The following is a 13,133-nucleotide window of genomic DNA, read 5'->3' as shown; positions in this document are numbered from 1 at the left end:
CCAAGGGAAGGGGGGAGTGGTTGCTTCAGGTACTTCGACTGGAGAAGGCCGATTTTGTACGGTATTCACCCGGGAGCCTCCGCTCTTCCCTTCCTAGCCCGGAGGCAGTGAGGTGAGGACCCTGCCCCCACCCCGCCCTGCTCAGCCTTTCTTTCCTCAGTTGGCCCTTCGGTTTCCCGCCCCCAGCCCCGCAGCCACGTGCCAGCCTCCTTAGAGTTGGAGTCGTGAGTCGGCAGCTTGTGTCAGGGTGGGGGGAGGGTTAGGTAGGCCTCCGGTTGCCATAGCGACAGGGGCAAAGAGGGAGGTGGTGAGGGGTGAGGAGAGTGGGGCGAATACAGAGAATGGGCGCTGCCCTCCTCTGTGGATCAGGGCGGTGGCCTCCCGACTCCGAGCTGGGAGAGAACTCCCCTAGAGTCGGCCGGCTCATCCCTCTCATTTTTACAGATAAGGAAACTGAGGCTCGGGGAGGAAGCTGCCTCCCCCTGTGTAAGTAACCAAGCAGGAACCTAGGACCTGCGTGTCTTCTCCAAAGCCCGAGTGCTCGTCGTCGTTAGCTGCATCTTCGGGGCATGGGGTGTGAGGCAGGGTCTAGGGAGGCACTGTCCAGGGTGAGGAGGGGGTGCCCGAGGGGAAGCATGTATGCTGCATGAGAATGGGGGGCAAGGCTATTAAAACATCGAGGAAACGCGTTAGTTGTCATTTCTTAAGGCCTTGTCTGGGATGTGAAGGTCAGCATTTAACAATCGGCTGTGGAGGTGGGGGTGGAACGGTGTGCATTCCGCACTTAAGTCTGCACAGATGGGGCGGCCCGCTGAGAACTTCACTGCACTTTCCTCCCCAGCCTGCGTGGACCAAGTGCGTGAGTGAGCAAGCCAGAGCGCCGGCTGTCACGGTCACGGCCACAGCCACGGCCACGGACATCCCCCCTCACCCCCCATTGCAGGCCTGGATGGAACAGCTGGAGAAGGAGGCCATGCTGAGTGAGCGGAGATATGAAGGCTCATTCACATCCACCCTAAAAACTCTTCTGGTTTTCTCGGCTTTAATGATCACCTTGCCCATTGGATTATATTTCTCGTCCAAATCCTACGTGTTTGAAGGTACTCTGGGCATGTCTAACAGAGACAGCTATTTCTATGCCGCGATTGTTGCTGTAGTTGCTGTTCACCTGGTACTTGCGCTCTTCGTGTACTTTGCCTGGAATGAAGGCTCCCGCCAATGGCGGGAAGGCAAACAAGACTGACGGGATCACCCCCTTTTGATAATGCATAGAATAAGAAAATAGGTGCACAGTACATTTATGATTAGGCTGAAATGCAGGAAATTGCTTACAGCTTTCCATCTAAGCAGTCATGCTCTTTTACAGTATAGTAGTTTGTGAAATCAATGTCATTTTCACTCTTTATTTCGGAAGAAAAAGTTAGAAAGTCAATTAGCTGGAATTGAAAGGCAAAGAATTCCACCATTTCACAAGGAAAATATATTTGCAGTGTTTTGTTGTATTGAATGCAAAATTGTCTCTGACACAAGCAGGTTTTATCAAGCATATTAAACTGCATTTTACACTCGAAATGAGTAAAAACTGTTTAGGCCATTAGATTGTCTTTTTGTTTTCTTTTCATGTAGATAAGTGCTTAGGTTTTAGACACTGAAATGAACCTTTTACAATGAAAATATATTTAGCACTATTTTGTTGTATTACATATAAAATTGTTCAGGACATGTGCAGGTTTTAACTAGCAAATTAAACTGCACTTTACACTGGAAATGAGTAAAAACTGCTCAGGTCATTAGATTGTTTTTTTTGTTTTCCTTTCATGTAGACAAGTGCTCAGGTTTTAGACACTGAAATAAATCTTTCCCTGAAATGTTGCACGTTAAGATTTATTCAGCAGTGTGAATTTTCCTGTACATTATTTTGGGTGAAAACCAGAATAAATCACATCCATTCATATTAAAGCATTTTGGGTTTTCTGAAGGATGAGTGGGGTCCTGTTTCACTAGTAAATTGACTATTGAAAGAGAACTTAGGTGTTGTTTTTTTTTTGCTACACTAAATTATTTTTAAAAATAGTGAGTTTTAATCCAACATAATTCCATAGTTTTTGTAATCACCATCTAGCAAATAAACTTTCCTTTTATCCTGAGGCTAGGTGATTTTAGGTACCCAAGAAATGCACTCCTTGAAAGTCCACTGTCTTGTGGATGAGAGCAAAGTTCTGTTCAGTAACAAATATTGTTGAAGTGCTGGCTGAGTCATGTGTGGTGTTTGCTGGGGCTATGAAGATTTAAAAATGCTGTTCTTGTTTGGGCCTATGAAGATTTAAAAATGCTGTTGTTCTTGTTTGGAGGTGGGGAGCACAGATTATACATTGAGATTAAAGTGCCATGGGTTAGCGTTCTTTCCAACCATTTGAAATCAACAGGGTCCAGTGTTTGTGGACATTTCCTAATTTTAGAGAAATCCTTGATTTAAGCAAATGAAGATTTCACCCACCTCTGATTTCCAAGTTTCTCTGGTGGGCATTTACATAGCTCACTTCATTATAGGTCAGTCTCACTGTGGAGCTTTTTTACTAGAAATCAGTTTTCAACATCAGAGCTTCCTTGTAGTGAAAGTTCTGAAATGGAGGTAACAATTTGCCTTTGTTCTTGGTTTTTCTATATGGAATTTAAAGTAACTGAATACTAAAAGTAGACTGAGGGAATGAAAAGACATGGTTAAAGGTAAAAACCAAACAAAAGGATTGAAGTTTATGGATTGAGAAGTAATAAAATGTAAGTGTGTCTGAATTTATTGCCCCCATTATTGCCTTTCATTGTTGTCTGCCAATGCAGACAGCTTGTGAATGGAAAGTGTGGAACTTAGACTTCTGCAAAGGCTTCTTTTTAGGCTAAGGGTTGATGTGGGTTTGTCTTCTGGAAGTCTTCATATCTGTTGCTTTATCTTAATTGGAACTCTTTCTTACTACCTACAAAAGTTATGCAGTTTCTTTTTACCTCACTTCTAGGCTTCTGTTGTCCTTTAGTGGTGGTGGTTGGGGTGGAGGTAGTAGGCATCTTTTTCCTATTTCTAAAATAAGTTTCCAGTGTGAGATTCCAGTACTCTTCATCTTTGCAGTTCCCAAGTATTCCCCTAGTATATGAATTGTACCTGTTTTGTCATGTGCTTACATCAGTAGGTGAATAGAAGCAAGCCCTTCATCACCATTGTTAGAATGAGGTCCTGAAAATTGATGTATAAAAAGGACAAAACCATCTTATTTTCCAAGCAACTGCTTTTTCAACAGAGGAGCCTCTTGTTGTTTAGTTATTTTCAGTCACATTCAACTTTCATGACTCTGTTTGGGGTGCCATTTCCTTTTCCAGCTCATTTTACAGATGAGGAAGCTGAAGAAAACAGGGTGAATCAACTTGTCCAGGGTCTCACAGCTAGCAAGTGTCTGAGGCCAGGTTTGACCTCAGGAAGATGAGTCTTCCTAACTCTAGGCCAGGCAATCAACAGAGCAGTAAATCAAGCCTTGCTTTTTAGCATTTGCAGATTTCCAAGGTGTAAATCTTCACATTGAAAATTTAGCCATCTACAATTGAGAGCTTCTCGGCAAGCTATCACTAACACACCTTTGAGTGTTTCCTGAAGTTGAAACAGGCCAGAGAGATGAAGCAATTTGCACCAAATCAAAAAGCATTTACGATCTTAAAAAATGTCAGTTAAGCATTTATTTTCTCTCATATCCCTCATTTGAAAAAAAAAGACAAAAAACTCTCGTAGCAACAAATATGCATTGTCAAGTTCCCACATTGCCCATGTCCAAAAACATATGTCTCATTCTGTACCTTGAGTCTATCACCTCAGTATCACAAGCATGCTTCATCTTGAGTACTCTGGAATTGTGGTCAGTCATTGCTTGGATCAGAGTTCTTAAATTTTTCAAATTGTTTGTTTTTACAGTGTTGTTATTATGTAAATTGTTCTTTGGGTTCATTCTGTATCAGTTCCTGCAAGTCAGCATTCTCTGAACAATGATTTAAGTTCCTATAATATGCTAAGTAGTGTTAATAAGCACTGTGGATACAAAAACAAAAATGAAACTCCCTGCCTTAAGATGCTTATATTCTACTAGAGAAGACATGTGTATATATATATAAAACCGCTTAAAGAACATATACATGCATACGTATACATATACATATATATGTATGAGAAAGAATGAGAATACAAGGTGGTTTTGGAAGGGCAGTAGCATCTGGGGATTATGAGGAGAGGGAGGAGGCCAAAATAACTCCAAGCTTAGTTACACAGGCAGTCAGTAAACATTTATTAGGCACCTACTAGGTGCCACACACTGTGCTAAGGGCTGGGATACAAAAGAGGCAAAAGACAATTCCTGCTCTCAAGGAATTCACAATCTAATTGGGAGACAATAAAACAAATATGTATAAACAAGTACAGGAGATTAGAGGGATGGTGGTGCCCTCAACACACAGATTCCACACAGCCAGGGATTGTCAGGGCAAGAATTTGAATCCAGGTCTTTTGACTCCTACTTTGATGTTCTTTCCACAGGACTATTTCCCATCTGTCTAGAAGGGCTTCAGCCTCCTTTGGAAAATGTTTGGTAAAGGGGAAGATTAGTGGAAAGGAAGGGGGATCATCTTGTATATGAAGAGGAACACAAGGGATATATGAGTTAGATGCTGTAAGAAATGTAGAGTTAAATTATCTCAGCATTTCAGGACTTGCAGTATAAATTCATTACCAAGACCACTAGATTCCCTAATTCTTTAAAAACAATATGCAGAGGGCAAAAGAGATGAGGATTTTTTTATTCTTGTGTCAAGGATTTATAAAAACTTTATAAACACTATAAAAACTCCTTTTAAAGGAGAGTGACTTGTTCTCTTCGTATTCCCAGTGTCTAGTGCATGTTGTTCAGTCATTTCAATCACATTCAACTCTTCATGACCCCATTTGGGATTTTCTCACCAAAAATACTGCAGTGGTTTGTGATGTTCTTCTCCATCTCATTTTACAGATGAGGAAACTGAGGCAAACAGGGTTAAGTGACTTGTCCAGGGGTCAGATTTGAACTCAGTCTTCCTTACTTCAGGCCCAGCACTCTATTCACTATATCACTTAGCTGCTATATAACATTATTAATTTAATAATTATCAAAATCATTTGGCAAAAGAGATAAGTAGATCAATGAAATAAAACATACACTGTATAGTCAACCACATGTACTTGGAAAATTATTATTTAGTAAACTTATTTAGTATTTAAATTTAACATTTAAATTTATTATTTAGTAAACAATGGATAAACGGTCAAAGCTCTAGGAATAGATAATGCTTATTTCGTTAATCATAGATCACCTAGCACATTAGTAGGTGCCTAATACATGTTTGTTAAATTGAATCTGCATCAAAAAACCTTAAGTGGCATCCCATGTCCTGTTGAATTAAATCCAGTCTCTTCAGCTTGGCACTTAAGGTCAAGGGTTCTTAACCTGGGGAGTTTGTGAACTTGTTTTTTAAATATTCTGGTAGGATTCTGGGAAGATTGTGGAGTAGATCAGAAAATTCCAGGCTCTCCAAACTTCCCCTACTAAAAAGACCAAACATCACCTCCGAGTGAATGTAGAGTGGCAGAAATAAATAAAAGTGGGGTTAAAGCAGTTGTCTTAAAACAACTTGAGAGACTGACTTTCAGGGGTGGAGGAACAAACATCTCTAGGAGTTACTCAACAAATAACAAGCCCTAGGGGCAGCTGGGTCGGGAACTAGCATTGCTTCAGAAACTTTTACCTCAGGATAATGTGTGTGGGGGGGGGGTAGAGGAGGCTTTTTAAAAGATTCTTCCTGTTGTGGAATACCAGGGCCAACTGTGCTGAGCAGACTCAGTCCCAGACCCCGTTGTGGGTGAAAAGGAATGAATACTTGCCTGGTGAGTGGAGTGGCAAAGGGGCGGGGAATCTGCTGGCTGTGGGCATTTGCAGGAAAGTGGAGTTCCTGGTTTCAGTTCCATGGCAGAGGGGAGAGCTGAACTTTGCAGCCACCAGAGGGACTGTAGGGAGCAAGAGCATTTGTGGTATAGCATTGCTGGGAGCCCTAGCCATGGTTTTTTTTTTTTCCTTTGGGCGGGCAGGGGTAGAGTAGAGAAGTGCCGGAGATTGGGTCCCTGGACAGACTTAAGAAAATAACAGTAAGAAGGACCTGAGGCCTAGGGAACCATTCCCCTCACCTTGGGACTAGAGTCAACTGCAATAATAAACTGCTGAAAATAAAATAAGAATGAATAGGCAAAGAGGAAAGAATCCAAACATAGACAACTACTATGGGGATAGAGGAGATCTAGGTTCATATTCAGAGGAGGATAGTGAAGTTAAAAAGCTGTTTTTAACTCAAAGAGCAATGTCACAAGCCCAAAAAGAATTCTTGGAAGAACTTAAAAAGGACTTCAAAAATCAAGAGAGATTGAGAGAAAATTAGGAAAAGAAGAACAGTCCAAAAAAATTATGAGGAGGAAGTCAACCAATTGGAAAGAGATCCAAAAACTTAAAGAAGAAAATTCCTTGAAAATTAGAATTGGGTAAAGGGAATCTAATGACATTATAAGACACCAAGAAATAATAAAACAAAATCAAAAGAATGAAAAAATAGAAGAGAATATGAAACATCTTCTTAGAGAAATAACTGATCTAGAGAACAGATTGAGGGGAGACAGTGTAAAAATTGTTGGACTACCTGAAAGTTATGATCGAAAAATTTGAGTCTTGGCACAATATTACAAGAAATTAAGGAAAATTGCCCTGAAGTTTTAGAACAAGAGGATAAAGTAAAAATAGGAAAAAATCTACCAGACACCACCTTAAAGAGATCACAGGATGCAAACTTACAGGAATATCATAGTCAAGTTTGAAAGCTCCAAGCTTAAGGAGAAAGTACTTCAAGCAATAAGGAAAAAAAAAATTTAAATACTACAGAATTACATTTAGGATCACACAGGACCTAGCAGCTTCTACATTAAAAGACGATGGGTCTTGGAATATAATATTTCAAAGAGCAAAAGACCTGGGGTTGAGACCAAAAAATAACTTACTCGAGTATAATCCGGAACAAAAAATAAAAGCGACATTCAATGAACTGAAAGACTTTCAGGTATTTATGACAAAAAGGCCAGAACTCAGTGGAAAATTCAACATATAAAATTCAGGAGAAACAAGGTAAACATTAAAGACCAATTATAAAGGACTTAAAAGGTCAAACTGTTTACTTACATGTGAAAATATTAGCACTCAAGAGGGCCTGAGTTCAATGTGGCCTCAGACACCTAACACTCACTAGCTGTGTGACTCTGGGCAAGTCACTTAACCCCAATTGCCTCATATTTTTAAAAAAAAAGAAAAGAAAAGAAAGAAAATATTATCAGTACTCTTATGACTGTCATCATTACTTGGGTAGTTTGAAAGAAAGGCTTGGGCTGAGCTGAGTAAGATGGGTTTATTCTTAAAAAAAATAAAACTAGAGAGGCAAAAAGGAGCAATTACCTCATACAAATGAGGCCTGAAAGGAAGAACTGATGTAGAATAAGCAAGTCAGGGTGGAGGACTGGTAGAGCCTGAAGCTTACTCTCATTGGAACTGGGTTAAAGAGGGAACAATATATGCATCTAGAAGGGTATAAAAGTCTAAATTTATAAAGAAATAAGAGTGCAAGGGGGTAGGATAAGGGAGGGACTTTTAGACAGATGTGTAGATTAAGAATTAGGAGAGGGGGGAGAGAATGAAGGAGGGACTCTTACAAGGGTAAGTGGAAAAAGGAATAGGAGAACAAGGTAGTGGTTAGAAGTAAATTAGATAGTTGAGCATAGGGTAAATGGCAGAGAAGGACACACAGTGAGGAAACATAGGATGGAGGGAAATATACAACTAGTAATTATAACTTTGAATGTGAATGGGATGAATTTACCCATAAAACAGAAATGGAATGGGAAGCAGAATGGATTAAAAATCAGAATCCAACAATACATTGTTTATGAGAAATTATTAAAAATGAGATATACTCAGCTAAAATAAAGGGCCAGAGTAGAATTTATTGTGCTTCAGCCGATTTAAAAAATGCAGGGGTAGTAATCATGATCTCGGACAAAGTTAAAGCTACCATAGATTTAATTAAAAGACATAAATGGGGAAACTGCATTATGTGTCACCAATATTCAGTATTGTTTTAGAAATGCTAGCAATAGCAATAAGAGAAGAAAAAAGAAATAGGAAGAATCAGAATGGGAATTGGGGTAACAAACGATCTGTTTTTTGCAGACAATATGATATATTTGGGAAATCATAGAGATTCAAACAAAATTAGTTGAAAATAATTTGGCAAAGTAGTAGGATGTAAACTAAACCCACATAAATCATTAGCCTTTTTATAAACCACCAACAAAACCCTGCAAGAAGAGATAAAAATAGATGCTCCATTTAAAATAATTGTAGACAGTATAAAATATCTGAGAATATGCCTGCCAAAACAGACCTAGGAACAATATGAACATTCTTTATACAAATAAAGTCAGATTTAAATAATTGGGGAAATATTAATTGTTTATGGGTAGACAAAGCCAATATAATAAAACTGAAAATTTTACCTAATTCAATACCATCCCAATTAAATTACTAAACAATTATTTTACTGAGTTAGAAAATATAATAAAAAAATTTATTTGGAAGAACAAAAGGTCAGGAATTTCAAAGAAACTAATGAAAAAAAGGACATGAAGGAGGTTTAGCAGTACCAGACCTCAAACTATATTATAAGGCAGTAAATATCAAACTATCTGGTACTGGCTAAGAAATAGAAAGTAGATCAGTGGAACAGAATAGAAATACAACACACAGTAGTAAAGGAATATAGTAACCTTTTGTCTGGCAAATGTAAAGATTTAAGTTTTGGGGATAAGAATTCATTATTTAGGGGCATCTAGGTGGCGCAGTGGATAGAGCTCTGGCTTTGGAGTCAGGAGGACCTGAGTTCAAATCCAGCCTCAGACACTTGACACTTACTAGCTGTGTGACCCTGGGCAAGTCACTTAACCCCAATTGGCTCACCAAAGAGGCCCCCCCCCAAAAAAAGCATTATTTGATAAAGATTGCTGGGATAGCTGGGAAGCAGTTTGGCAAAAATTGGGCATAGACTGGTATCTTAAACCACATACCAAGATGAGGTCAAAATGAGGAGATGTCACAAGAAAATTAGAAGAAGATAGAACATATTACCTATCAGAGTCATGAACAGGAGAACAATTTATGAATGAACAAGAGATAGAGAGCATTGTGTGGTATAAAATGGATAATTTAGAGTATATTAAATTAAGTTCTTTTACAAATAAAACCAATGTAGTTAAGATTAGAAGGAAAACAGAAAACTGGGGGGGGGAAATTTCATAGACAGTCTCTTGATAAAAGTCATTTCTCAAATATATAAAGAACTTTGTCAATTTTATAAAAATATGAGTGATTCCCCAATTGATAAATGGTCAAAGGATATGAACAAGCAATTTTTTGATGAAGAAATTAAAACTATATGTAGTCGTATGAAAAAGTGCTTTAAATGATTATTGATGACAGAAATGTAATTTAATACAACTTTGAGATATTATCTTGTACTTATCAGATTGGTTAAAATGATAGATGCCCTTCAATTGGGGAATGGCTAAATAAATTGTAGTACATGATTTTGATGGAATACTACACTATAAGAAATGATGAGGTGGTTGATTTTATTTTATTTTTCATTTTCATTTTCATTTTTATTTTTCAAGGCAATCAGGATTAAGTGACTTGCCCAGAATCACACAGCTAGTAAGTGAGCTGGTTGATTTTAGAACAACATGGAAAGACTTGGACCTATGAAGGAAGATGCTATTTACCTCCAGAGAAAAAACTCATAATTAGAAGTATGTATGATATGTCGTATACATGCATGTGTATGTGTGTGTGTATATTTATGTATATACATATATATAGGTATATAAACATGTATATGTATTCATGTTTATTTGTATCCTTCTCTATGATAGGGTGGGGAGGGAGGGAGAAAAAAATGCACGGCAGAGAACAAAAGAAAACTTAGAAGGAAGCATAGAAAAACCAGGTAGCTTTGAAAGCAATGTATAGGAAAGATGGTGGAGTAGGTCAGAAAATTCCAAGCTCTCCAGATTTCTTCCACAAACAAGACAAAATGGATCCTCAAGGTGAACATAGAGTGACAAAAATAAATAAGAGTTGGTGCAGAGTAGTGGTCCTCCTGGAACAACTGGAGAAGACCCCAGGAAAGATCCCAGGTTCAGCCTGAGCAAAGTGCAAGCACTTCCAGGCTATCTCCCCTGAAACAACAAACAAGCCTTGGGGGCAACTAGGTTGGGAGGTAGCCTCAGCCTCAGCCACAGTGTGAGGGGTTAGACATCTGAACAGGGGAAGATTAAAGGACCTTCCGCTGCCAAGGGACCCCAGCTGAGCTACCAAGACAAGGTCCTGAAGGCGAGAAGGAACCAGCACATGCCTGGTGAGTACAGAAGCCGTGGGGTGAGGCTGCTGCTGGCTGTGGGCACTTAGAGGAGAGCTGAATTCTTGGTTTTAGTTCTAGGCCAGAGGGGAGAACTGAAGATGACAGCCACTGGAGGGTCCTCAGGGAGCAAGAGCATTTCCAGCAGAGTGTGCCTGGGGGCCCTAGCTGTGGCTTGGAGGGGGAAAGAAGTGCCAAGGTTGGGCCCTGGAAAAAGCTCAAAAAATAACAGAAGGATCTGAGGCCAGAGGCACCATCCCCCACACCCCAGGACTAGAGGTGATTATAATAAACTGCTCAAAACAAAACAAAACAGAGCAAGCAAAGGAGAAAGAACTCAATTATAGACAGCTACTACAGGAATAGAGAAGATTGGGGTTTATTTTCAGAGGAGGATATTGAAGCAAAAGAAGCCTCTCTTACCTCAAAGAGTAAGTCAAATGGTCACCTGCCCAAAAAGAGTTCTTGGAAGAACTTAAAAAGGACTTTAAAAATTAAATAAGAGAGATTGAGGAAAAATTAGAAGGAAAAAAAAATCCAAGAAAGTCAAGAAAATTTGAAAAGAAAGACTGGGAAAGGAGATCCAGAATCTTAAGGAAGAAAACAACTCCTTGAAAACTAGAATTGGGCAAGGGGAAATGAATGACATTTCTAAGATATCAAGAAATAATAAAACAAAAAGAATAAAAAATAGAAGAGAATGAAAAACATCTCATAAGAAAAACAACTGATCTGGAGAACAGATCAAGAAGAGAAAACATAATAACTGCATTACCTGAAAGCTACAATAAAAAAAAGTCTTGATATAATAATACAAGAAATAATTAAAGAAAATTGCCCTGAATTTAGAAGAGGGAAAAATAAAAACAGAAAAAATCCACCAATCACCACATGAAAGAGATCACAGAATGAAAACCTACATAGCCAAATTCCAAAACCCCCAGGTTAAGGAGAAAATATTACAAGCAACAGGAAAACAAAAATTCAAATACTGTGGAGCCACAATTGTGTAATTAGAATTACATAAGACCTAGCAGACTAAAAGACTGCAGGTCCTGGAACACTATATATTGAAGAGCCAAAGAACTGAGCTTGCAACCAAAAATAACCTACCCAGTAAAGTTAAGTATAATTCTGAATAAAAAAAAAAGGATATTCAAGGAACTGACAGACTTTCAGGATTTTGTTGCAAAAAAATCATAACTTAATAGAAAATCTGACACGTAAGATCCAGGAGAAATATAAAGTAAACATTATAGACCAACTACAAGGTTAAACAACTACAAGGATAAACGGTTTACTTTTTATACATGGAAATGTAAACTGTATGCTTAAGATTGTCATTAGTAATTGTGTAGTTCAAAAGAATTATTAGGGAGGAGCTAATTCTAAAAAGCAAAACTCTGTAAGAAAAGGTAAAAAGAGCAATTATCTCATATAAATGAGGAAGAACTGATTTGGAGGAATCAGGTTAGGGGAGAGGACTGGTAGTGCTGGAACCTTGCTCTCATCAGATCTAAGTTAAAAAGGGAATAACATACATTTAGAAGGATAAAAGTCTTCTAAATTTATAAAGAAATAAGAGAGTGAGGGAACAGGATGGGGGGGCATAGAAGGCTACATAGATCAAGATTTAGGAGGGTAGGGGAAGAAGAAAAGGGAGGTACCCTTAGAGGAGTGGGTAGAACAAGGAAAAGGAGGTTAAGGGGAGAGGATAAGGGATTCTTTAAAAGGGTATGGAATAGGGATGTAGTGGTTAGAAGTAAATTAGAGGAGAGATGGGGTAAAAAGGCTGAGAAGGACAATAGTGAGGAAAAAAAGGATGGAGGAAAATAGTATAGTGTATGAAGGAAAATTACATAGTAATTATAACTTTGAATGTGAATGGGATGAACTCACTCATAAAACAAATGGATAGCAGAGTGGATTAAAAATCAGAGTCTGACAATATGCTGCTTTAAAAATGAGAGATACATACAGAGCTAAAGGGCTGGAGTAGAATGTATTATACTTCAGCCTATGCAAAAAAAAAGCAGTGGTAGCAATCATGATATTAGACAAAGTCAAAGCTAAAATAGATTTAATTAAAAGAAATAAACAGGAAAACTACATTATAATAAAAATACCATAAATAATGAAGCAATATCAATGCTAAACTTATATGCACCAAATACCATAGCATCTAAATTTTTAAAAGAAAAGTTAAATGGAAATAGATAGTAATACTATAATAGTGGAGGACTTTAATCTTCCCCTCTCAGAATTAGACAAATCTAACAAAAAAAATAAGAAAGAAGTTAAAAAAGTGAATATAATTTTATATAAGCTAGATATGATAGCTATCTGGAGAGAACTGAATGAAAATAGAAAGGAATTCACCGTTTCTCAGTAGTACAGAGTATTTTTACAAATTTTATAGCTAAAAGCTGGAAAGCAGAATTAAATGCTTTCCTTTACACACCATAATGCAATAAAAAATATTTAATAAGGGACCTTGGAAGCATAGAAAAAAACTAATTGGAGACTAAACAACCTAATCTTAAAGAATATATGAGTTAAAAAACATGTAA

General features: G+C 38.1%; 1 protein-coding gene and 1 pseudogene across 3 annotated transcripts in view; both read left to right on the top strand.

The window, feature by feature from the left end:
- The first annotated feature begins 20 nt into the window (after positions 1-20).
- LOC110212613 (vacuolar ATPase assembly integral membrane protein VMA21 pseudogene) lies at positions 21-2,026 on the top strand (annotated as a pseudogene). Of its 2 annotated transcripts, none has more exons than XR_013484647.1 (2): positions 21-112; positions 842-2,026. The product of XR_013484647.1 is annotated as a vacuolar ATPase assembly integral membrane protein VMA21 pseudogene, transcript variant X1 (transcript). The 2 variants fall into 2 exon arrangements; XR_013484648.1 differs by lacking the exon at positions 21-112 and adding an exon at positions 319-486.
- Positions 24-13,133, top strand: part of LOC110212612 (integrin beta-1-binding protein 1-like) — a 34,980-nt gene continuing 21,870 nt past the window's right edge. Inside the window, exons 1-2 of the mRNA XM_020992614.2 lie at positions 24-112; positions 9,821-9,955. The gene's annotated coding sequence lies outside the window, so the exon portion shown is untranslated. The remainder of the gene's footprint in view (positions 113-9,820; positions 9,956-13,133) is intronic.

The sequence above is a fragment of the Phascolarctos cinereus genome, unplaced genomic scaffold (assembly GCF_003287225.1).
Source record: "Phascolarctos cinereus isolate Bilbo 61053 unplaced genomic scaffold, phaCin_HiC Scaffold_2;HRSCAF=192, whole genome shotgun sequence".
Lineage (NCBI taxonomy): Eukaryota > Metazoa > Chordata > Mammalia > Diprotodontia > Phascolarctidae > Phascolarctos > Phascolarctos cinereus.
Note: the sequence above shows the minus strand (reverse complement) of the source record. Positions and strands in the feature narration are given on the sequence as shown.